Here is an 8,700-nt window from a genome sequence, read left to right as displayed (position 1 = left end):
GGTTTCAAACTTCTGCTAAACAACTGCCAGAATGTGGTTACTCGTCCGAACCAGCGGCTCAGTTCCAAGATGACTGTGGTTTTCTGTTTGGGTGGAACCAACACGGCGTATTCAAAATTAACATTCGGAAATAAGGCCTTCGCCCCGAGTTTATAGTTCCGATGTCTGGGAGTGGAGATATTCGCTGAAAAATCCGTTACGGCCTTCACAAGGCTACCGATAGGCTGCCTTTACCTTCCGTGGCGCCGATTTGATTAGCCAGTGGAGAGTATGCTATGCTGAATGTGTGGGCAAGCAGACAAAACTGCGGAACACTTGGCTCTCTGCTGCCAAGGCCTTTCTAGTCCACCACGGATGACAAATTCTACAAGCATTTGGGTCTCCATTTCCCACCCATATAGAGGAACTGAATCGCGATCACAGCAGCAAGCGTAATATCCGAGCCCCAATGGAAACCATCGAGAAGCACCTTGCTGGGTGGTGGGTACTGTGTTCCGACATTAGTAAGAGCACCTCTAAAAACACTGGTTGGGGGTGGCAGCAGTCACTGAAATGGCCACCAACATTACGGTGTGCTGCTGTCGTTTCTTTTCTAATGCGTGTGCGTGTGTGCGTGCGTGCGTGCGTGCGTGCGTGTGTGCGTGCGTGCGTGTGTGCGTGTGTGCGTGTGTGCGTGTGTGCGTGTGCGTGTGTTGTGCGCGCGCGCGCGCGCGTTCGCACTATGCATGGGTTTGTGTACTCTGGCTCTGCACTATACCAGCTGTGCTCGTCTGATTCAAAGTGCAAGGCCACAGTCATCAGCCTTTCTCGGCCAGCTGGGCTCTCCACTGTACCACAAGGTTGAAAGAATTTTCATGCAGGATCTCAGAAGATTTGGCGTGCATAGCATTTTCATGGAGTGCAATTTCTAACTACGTACAGGGCTTCGATGGCGCACTGCGCTCGATGCCACTGTGATGCTTCAAGCTTTTTGAAAGCAAAGCATTCTTCGCCTTCCCTTATATATAACCAGCGAGAGCGACGCGCTATCTGGCCCGGTGAGGCGCTTTTTGCGCAAAGACTGTGGGCCCCCAGATTGTCGCAGAGGTGCCCCACTGGTCGCATTTAAATCTCGGGGCGATCTGGAACCGAATTTCTAGTTCAAACTTGCGTCAGGCACAGGTCAGGAGTCGAACTGTCAACCAACAGATACGCGTGTGTCTAAGGGAGCGTGCCGACCTTGCCAGTCAGGGTCCTTTTCGCTGGTATATTCGGGCCCGGAAGTACCCAAGGCGCCTTGCCGGTATAATGCTATCACGTTCTCCGCACGTAGTTTAATATAAATGGTGATTAGCTTCCTGCTAGAAGTTACCATAACCGAAAGGGCGACAAGAAAGAGAGAGTTCTCACTGCTCCCTGAAACGTCATTTGTAGCCCTAGATTGTTCCACGGTAGCCTGAAGTTTAAAGCAAATATGTTTACGCGGACAGCCCATGGGTTAGAATTTTAGTATACTTAGGACGGATTAATTGCGTCTTCACAAAAGTACACTTTAAATACATTGCCAACACGAAAATGCGTATTCCCGAAACTCGATTTCGATCATTAGATTGCAGAAAAACCATGATCTGGGCTAATTGTTACATCTTCAAAACTTCACCAGCGCTGCGACGAGGAACAAAAACAGAGATGGAAGGACAGGGACAAGCTCTACTAACAACTGAAAGTTTATTTGAAAAAACACAGGTTATATTCGCTCAAATTACAAACCGAAGCGCCTGCACTTCCCGGGAAAAAAGCACACAAAATAAAGTTAGGAATCCAGATACGAAACTTCGCACTCGTGGTTGGTTACAGGTGTGCTAACGCACGTGTCGCTGGTCTTGTCAATGTGATAGGCTTCACACAACTGCCTAGTCAACTGATCTTGATGTCTAAACATAATCTTAGCCTTGTTAAGAAGAGGAAAGCATGCTTTTTATTACACCTTGAACATACCGGGTTTGTTCAGATGACAATCTTTGTAATGAAGGGACCGATTTGATTAAGGAGCACCATTCGAAGACGATTTATGCTGGCGTAAGCGCGGGTTTATGCATTTCCCGGTTTGCCCAATATAATTCGTGCCGCATTTAAAAGATATGTCATAGAGCACTCTTTCTGCTCATGGCACAAAAGGAGATTCATGTTCTCCTTGGCATGCATTTTTTCTTTTCCCTCTTTTTTGCTGCTGTTCCCGGGCTCTTTTGTCAACAATAGCAAAAACCTTGTCTAGGTTATTAGGGACCGAAAGGAGCACTTTAACCCCATATCTAGTACCAACCTCCTTAAGCCAGTGGGATAACTGATGGATGTAGGGTATTACCGCTTACTTCATTCTGTCATTACCGGAATCACCATGTGGTTCATCTCAACCAAGTGACTTCATCTTCTTCACGATTCTGTTGCTAGCAAGCGCTATCACATCATTCGGGAAGCCCGCTAACCTTAGGCTATGAGCCTGCTGTTCGAAACTGCTGCCTAAAGTATGAACACATGCTTTCGTAAGTGCAGATCCTAAACAAGACACTGCTATGCCGCATTTTACTACATACGAATGTCCAGACTAATAATTTAGCAAAGGTTTTCCGACCATTGTAGGAAGGACCAACAAACATGATTCACCTTTTTATTCAATCTAATATCCAAGAATTGCAGCTGATTTTCTTCCGGTAATTCAAAAGTCAATTTCAGAGTAAACCCGCTGTTTTCAAAAGTCATTAAAATGGCATCCACGTGCGCCTTGAAGTCATGGGTTTCAACAAAAACGAGATAATCGTCTACATATCAGAAGATTTGTTTTACATGTTTGTCTAGGTTATCTTAATGCACCTATCCCCATTAAGAAAGATTTTACTAAGAACTGGTACCACTTTTGAGCCAATGCACACCCCTGCTTTTTGAACAAATAGCCTGCCTTCCCATTCAACAAATGTGGATTTGAGATAAAATGACACTAGCTCCTAAAACGAGCCCACAGATACACCACACTTTGAAATGAATGCTTCTTCATCATCAGCCTCTGCTCTACATTTCTTATCACACTGAAGGAGCCTATCATGTGGAGCCTATCTTGTCCCTGTCCTTCCTTCACTGTCTTTGTTCCTCGTCACAGCGCTGGTGAAGTTGTAAGCATTAGATTGTTCAACGGCAACTTGAAGTTTGCTGCGAATATGGTAATGCGGACTGCCAATTTGCAAGAATTTAAGTATTCTTTTACGAATTATTTACGTATTTACGGAAGTGCACTTCAAGTACATTGACATCATGCAAATACCATTTCCTGAAACGCGATTTCGACAAGCGATCTGGAGCTGAGAATAAAACATCTATTCCTACTTTTTTTTCCTATCCTTCTTAAGTAGTGTGAAATCTTGTGTGCGTAGGGAACGACTGCGAGTTTATCCTTATATATTCTTTTTCTTCTTTGTCTCTCAAAAAGGCCTCAGCAACTGAAGACAAGAGGGCCAACGGGTAACCAGCCTGCAGTAATCGGCGCTTCCGGGCTAAGAAGCTATCTTCCAGTTTGGGGTTGCATGATTTTGTTGAATGCATTGTTAACGCATGAAGTGATGATGCTGCGCTTAACTAGCTTCGAGTGCGCTCAATAAAAAGAGGTAAGAGGTTTGTTGGCCAGAGGCACAAAGGCCCAGCAGACGTGATTTGGGTTAAAACATATTCCTAAATCTAAAAACCGTGTGAAGCCTTTTCTTGGTAGTTCTTGAGCGAAAACCAATGGGTCAGAATGCTTGAAAGATTACTAAAAACTTTGGAAACTTCGGAAGGGAGGACGTCCTGCTAGCATTGCAATATCACAAAGTAATCATCCACGAATCTAAAGATTTCTTTCGCATTGTGGCACTGAAGGGACCTGTGTAGCGCTCTGTCTTGCATGGCTAAGTAAAGAACACTGAGGATAGGTGCAACTTATGACTGATACAAATGCCATAGTTTTGAACGAAAAGCTAACCGTTCCATTCTGCGGATGTCGATCTTAAGAACCGATATAGTCATTAAGCCTGCAGACAAAGGATTTAGCATAGTTATCCTGCCGGCCGAAAAATACAAAAAAGGTTTTAGGCAACTCAACAACCCTTGTCATTATAGGAAATTAGATTCACATCCCACTTCAAAGTTCTGCAAATTGATTCTGAACAAACTGGCAAACTTATTATCAAGGGAACTAATCACGCAGTCCGACTACCACTTCTTAAATCCGCTAAACAAACAGGCAGGACGCTTTTACCTACTTCCCAAAATCCATAAGGTTTCCGCAGAAGACTTGTTTACCGCAGATATCCCCGGCAGACCTATCGTTTCAAACAATAACACGCCCACAGAGAACTTATCAATTTTCCTGAACAACTATCTTGCAGATATTACCACCCTCCTCCCTTCCTCTGTTGAGGATACACCGCACTTTCTCCGCATAATAGAGTCTCTGAATGACGCTTCCATTATCCCAGCAGATAGCATACTTGTCACACTTGACGTCGCCACTTTGTACACAAATATTCCCATAAATGAAGGTATCGACGCACTCTCCAAAATTCTAACTCAAAGTCCTCACCCGCACGAAACTGAAGTGTACCTCAAGCTGCTTGAATTGGTACTAACACTCAACTACTTTGAATTCGATTCTTCTTACTACCTTCAAGTATTTGGAACAAGCATGGACACTCCCTTCGCAGCCACCTATTCGAACATTTTTATGGGGCTACTAGAGTCTAAACTTAAAATTCATTTCTAAAAAAAACCACTTATATACCTGCGTTACATAGACGACATTTTCATGATATGGGAGCATGGGGCTGAGACCCTGAAGACATTCGTCACACATTTCAATTCATGCCACTCCAGCATTCAATTCACCTTAAACTCCTCGAAAACGCAAGTCAATTTCCTTGACACCACTGTCCATTTAGAAAATAGCAAGCTCAAAACCACACTTTACAGGAAGCCTACTGACCGACAACAATACTTAGATTTCACTAGCCATCATCCAAGACACTGCAAACAAGGTATATTCCTAGGACAGGCAACGAGACTAAGAAGAATATGTAGCGACGACGACGACTACCTGAAACACCTCCACTCGCTAAAAAACACACTAATAAGCAGAAACCATCCACAGACAACCCTTAATAATGCGTTCCAACCAGCAACCACTTTGAAACGAGATGTAGTTCTTAAAAAACGAACAAAAGCAAACAGTCAACGGCCTCCTGCATTTATAACGAAATACTCAAACGCGCTTCCAAACATAAACAATATCCTGGGGAAATACCACCCCATTTTAACTGGTAACGACCGTCTCAAGAAAATATTTCCCGGCGCACCAAGGGTAACATACACACGCAACACAAACCTGAAGGACATCCTGGTGCATGCTAGGCTCGGTAAAAAACCACCACCGACAGTAACTTCATGCTCTCGACCTAGATGCAAGACATGCAAACAAAGGGGCACTACGGTTAAAAGTACGGCAAGCGATTTCAGTTTCGATATAAAGACCAGTTTTGACTGCACATCGTCCAATATTATCTACATGCTCCAGTGCTCCTTCTGCCAGAAACAATATATCGGAGAAACCGGGCAAACAATGAATGCTAGATTAAACGGGCACCGGGCTGACACAACACGGAATGAACAGAAGGCACTGTCGACCCAGTTTAACCAACGCCATCACAAATTCGACGAACTCAAATTGTTCATTCTTCAGTACGGCTTCAAATCGACTAGGGACAGAAAATACAGAGAAGCATTCCTAATCCACAAATTTAAAACACTGCAACCAACAGGGATTAACATGTCCAGAGGAAACCTAAAATCTCTCAGGTACATTCCAGGGTTAGCATAATTTTAAATTAACAAATGTCTTGCACGTGGTCTGACCATTTCCTAGAACCTCGCATAAGTATATTATCGCTCTTTACACCCTTCCCACGTCATATCTTCCACCACATTTCCGGCCTTCTCGCCCTCTCCCTTTGTTCGCCTTTTTTCTTCTCCTAATCCCCTACTATCAGTTCTCGGAAACCATGACATTCCTGTTACCCCCTCTGCCCCACCTTTTGGCTTTCTCTGAACTCAAGCCATTCCCCCCCCCCCTGCGTTGTCCTTCCTTGGAAATGCCCCCCCCCCCATCCTTTCTTTCTCCTTCCAGTGCCAGCCTATTTTGTTTGCCTTGTTCTCATTTCCCTGTACCACCCTGACTAGCCCTCTTATCTGAGTTTTCCAGGTCCACCCAGCGCCTCACCCCGTCGCAGCCCCTTCAAAGCCTTTGTTCATTACACACCCCCCGGATATAAGTTTTTTCCACTATTGCAGCTTAGCGAATCAAGATTCACCTCCCTCCCCTTCCTGACACGCATCCCCTCTCACACCACTTACCTTCCCCACCCCCGGGGCCTTCCTTCTCGGAGCGAAGGCCCTATTTATTCCCTGCCAATGATGAACGCTTTGCCCAGACGAAGACAAGTCCCCTTGTCCAAACGTTGGCTCAAGCAACCTGAGGTTTTCCCCTCCCTTGTTCATTTTGTGATCGCCAAGGACCATCTACCACACCCTCTCTATACCAAGTACTACACAGTAGCTCAAGGAAACCGGCAGTTGTGATGCAACTCGAATTCTGGAATTTTACAGCTCCATGCTGGTCTATACAGTTCTTGATGCAATTGACCAAGTCGTCATGAGGGATGGCATAATATAAGTCCTTTACGGTGATAGAAGATCCTGTAAATGTCATTTCACAGTCATCTTATAGGAAATCAACCGCAGGTCCTACATTTTTTACCAAAAATGGGTTGTCAACTGCTAGTAGCTTAAGTTGTTTTTGTAAAAATGAAGCAACAGACTTCTGCAACAGAAATCCTGAAACCAAAAACTGTAAGATAGCTTTTTAGCCTATACACGCCAATTACTGCAGGCTGCTTACCCGCTGACCCTCTTGCCCTCAGTGGCTGAGGCCTTGTTGCGAGCCAAAGAAGAAAAAAGAATAAGACATAAAGACAAGGTCGCAGTCATTCCCTACACACACGGGATTACACACAACTTAAGAAAGATAGGAAAAAAAATCTGAATAAATCTTTCCTTTTCAACTCCGCATCGCTTGCCAAGCCTCTGCAAGCGCGTTAATCAAGTGGGTCGTTAGCACTCAGGATGCATCATAAATAATCGCGACCGGTTCGTTTCCTGTGCTCAGGGCGTCGTGTGTTCAATGCCCTTGTCCCGAGGCCATGGATACGTAGGCCAAACCGGCAGATGCCTTAATAAGGGATTGTCCGAGCACAAATACAGTGTAACACAACAAATCTCAGGTGATCTCGGCATTCACTTCCAAGATTGTAAATGCGCTCCTGAGCTGGGCACAACACCTGCGCTGCGCAGGTGCGATGAAAAAACCACGCGAGAAATCACTGAAGTCGTAAAAATCGCGCATCGTAAAGAGACTTGTGTCAGCACCCCCTCCATAGCCCTTAAAGATAAAGAACTGCGATTCTTATCGGTAGCTGGATGATCTGAGTTCTTTGTTATTTCTGGTGGCGATGACTTTTTCAGACTCTGTTGTTGTTCTTATTTTCTTGATGCTGCTGCACATTTTTACCGAAGTGTGTGAAAAAATAAACCTTTTTGTAGGTCGGCGCTGTGTGTGTCTCGACACCTTTCTTGTCCCTTAGTAGCTCGCTGTTCAGCCTTGTTATGAACCAACTAGCCCGCAATGTGTCATTCAAGCTTATAAGGTATCGTAACGTGCGCAATAAAAAATGAACTAAAAACTATTTTTCTGTATTTCACTCTAACAAGCAATGCAGTCGGTGGGAAAAGCAGGGAGATAAACCACTGCCATAGTGGAGGGCTTCCGATTATTTTCGATCACGTAGATATCTTTAACGTACACTGACATCGCACAGCGCACGGATTCTTTTCAGCTTCGACCCCAAGTAAACATTGCCTCCAAAGCCGGGATTAGACCAGCATCCTCGGGCCCACCACCCGAGCGCACTATTCACTGAGTCATTTTGGATGGCGGATGAGATCCTGGCACAGCTGCAAGTTCGGCAAGAAAGATATTTTGACGCTATGATAAACCCGTCAGCGCAATGACCAACGGCTGTCCCAAGTTATTTTCCATCAAAATGCTGCGAAAATAGATGTCATCTTGGTGCTGGCGGAGTGGTGTATGTTTGTTTCGAAGCGCTTTACAAAACCTATTAACCCTAGCTATATCAGGAACGCATAACGAATAAGGTTCGACTTGCTTTTTTAAACCACAGACATCCCCCTCCCTGCCCACTCCCACTGAACGCGCTCGTCTAATCAGCCGCAGTACACGGGTTGCAACCGCACCGCGCCGGCCGATTTCGATGCAGACGAGGCCTGTGTGCTGTGCGATGACAGTGCACGTTAAGGATCCCCATGTGGTTGAAATTAATCTGGTGCCCTCCACTTCGGCACTTTTTTCTTCCTTTTTTTAACTCCATCCTAACTTTCCCCTCACGGCGCGGTTCAGGTGTCCACCGGTATATGCGAGACAGTTACTGCGTCATTTCCTTTCCTCGAAACCAACTAATTATCCTCTGTTCAATGATTCGTCATCGTAGTCGTCCGTGTCGGCGTTGCCATACAACACCACATGACAACCATGGTAGGTAGTAAAAGAGCGAAACGCCACCTGCCACG

Source organism: Amblyomma mixtum, chromosome 10 (genome assembly GCF_055824585.1).
Source record: "Amblyomma mixtum isolate Tamu chromosome 10, ASM5582458v1, whole genome shotgun sequence".
NCBI classification, from domain to species: Eukaryota; Metazoa; Arthropoda; class Arachnida; order Ixodida; family Ixodidae; genus Amblyomma; species Amblyomma mixtum.
The sequence above is the reverse complement of the archived record's forward strand: the minus strand, read 5'-3'. Positions refer to the sequence as shown.